Raw genomic sequence first — 1920 nt, 5'->3', positions numbered from 1 at the left:
GATGGAGAGGGCGAGCGAGGCGCTAGCCTTCTTTATCATATTCCTGGAGTTTAATCATTAAAAGGGGTCGTTAAAAGAGAGCGAGAGTTTAAAAAAAAAACAAACCCCGCTCCCGACGGGCTGCCCCACACACTGCCAGCGGATTGAAAGGCTCCCTCTTGTTTTGTTCCTTCTGGCCCCTGGCAGATTTGGGGGGACACAGCTTCATCTTGCTGGCCACATCAAAGCAGTGATTATGCAAATGCGCCCACTTTTTTTTTTTTAAGGAATTATTTATCACACAATAACCCCCCTGCCAGGGGGGGAAACAATAGATCAGGCTAGATAGCGCTGCTCGCCCGAGGCTGCGGGGCTGGGGGGCGAACCCCCGCACGTTTTATTGGCCTAACCTAATTTCACTAATTCTCTTTTCACACGTTTGGGGGATGGGGTTTTTTTTTTTCCCCCCCCTCCTCAAAAAGCTCCCAGCATTTTCACGTGAAAATGTACATTTTTTTTTAAGCAAATGTGGCCTCTTTCAGCTCCTGCCTTGTGCCCACAGTGGCATGGGGTCCTCCTCAAAGTCAGTGGGCTGGGGCACCTCATCCTGCTGGTGCTGGTGGTGGTGCTGAGCGTGCAGGGTGAGTCACCACCTCTTATCTACACCTCAAAACCCAGGGAACGGGCTGGGAGGGGAAGTCAGGATTTATTTCAACATTTCAGCCTTCGGAGGGGAACGCGGTTGCCCCACGGAGATGCAACGAGATGCATCACCCGCCAGGAGTAAACCCCCTCTGAAATAAACCTGGACTATCCCCGTAGCTTTCAAACAAGGGTGGAGGACACAAGCCACGATTTCCAGGCTGGCTTAATTAACCGGGTGCAACCGTGGTGGGGGAAAAGGAGGCTGGCACAAAATCAAACCCAGCCCTACCCGGTTTTTGTGGTTTTTACCCCCAAAGAGCCGCGGCCTCTCACCCCAGGTCATTCCTCCAAGTTTTTCAGGGCTCTCTGCAGCCAGCGACGACAAGCGTTCCCTTGCAAGGCGATGAGATCCGGGGAAGGAACCACACGGAGCGATGCCTGATTTCATCCCTGATGCAGTATTTCTGCGAGCCCCGGCAGGAGAGCCCCACAGGTAACCCCCTTCCCACCCGGCTCTGCTGGGAGATGCTCAGGTGGGACCTTTGATGGGGCTTCCCTCCCACCCAATTGCAAGGAGGCACCTTGGGGGGTGCAAGGCCACCAAGGGTTATTGTGGCCAAGAGGAGCGTTGCAAGGAAGAATTATTTTTTTGCGTGCAATTTTTGCTGACCCCTCTTCCATGGAGGAGCAGGGTCAAACCTAGGGAGGAGGTTCCTCACCACCCTAACCAGCCATTAGTGTCCTTGTGGTCACCCCACTGAAGTCCTCCTCCTCCTCCTCGCCGGTGGCTGAGCAGGAAAAACCACAACGGTGTGAAAAAAACCTCAAGGATGGGCGAAGGGCCGGGGCGTGGGATGGGGAAGCCCTCGGTGCCTTTCAGCTGGTGGGCGGGCAAGACCTTGCCCGTAATTCCCGGCAGATGGCACGTAAAGCAGAAGAAGTTACGAAAATTAGAGATTTTTTATTTATAGTTTATCGCAAGAACCATCCCTCTGCTCTTCAGCTGTAAATACATACTAGAATAGACTCTGTAAATTATACAAAAAAAATACATATCTTCCATGAAATCTTTCTTTATAATAAATAAATGTGAACACGTGTGTGGCTGATCGCTGTAATGTTCCGTGTCTGTGTAGGTTTTCAGTCTGTTGATTTATTTTTAATCTCCTGAAAGAAGGGGGGAGTTCCTCGTCCCCTAAAGGTCGAAATAAATAATGCATGAGGAGGTCCTCCCTCCCTATTCCCCCCCCCCCCCCCTTTCCGGGTTTTTTTTTTTTTTTTTTTTTTGGGGTTGCT

Source organism: Pygoscelis adeliae, unplaced genomic scaffold (genome assembly GCF_000699105.1).
Source record: "Pygoscelis adeliae isolate BGI_AS28 unplaced genomic scaffold, ASM69910v1 Scaffold143, whole genome shotgun sequence".
In the NCBI taxonomy this organism is placed as follows: domain Eukaryota; kingdom Metazoa; phylum Chordata; class Aves; order Sphenisciformes; family Spheniscidae; genus Pygoscelis; species Pygoscelis adeliae.
This window is presented reverse-complemented; position numbering follows the sequence as displayed.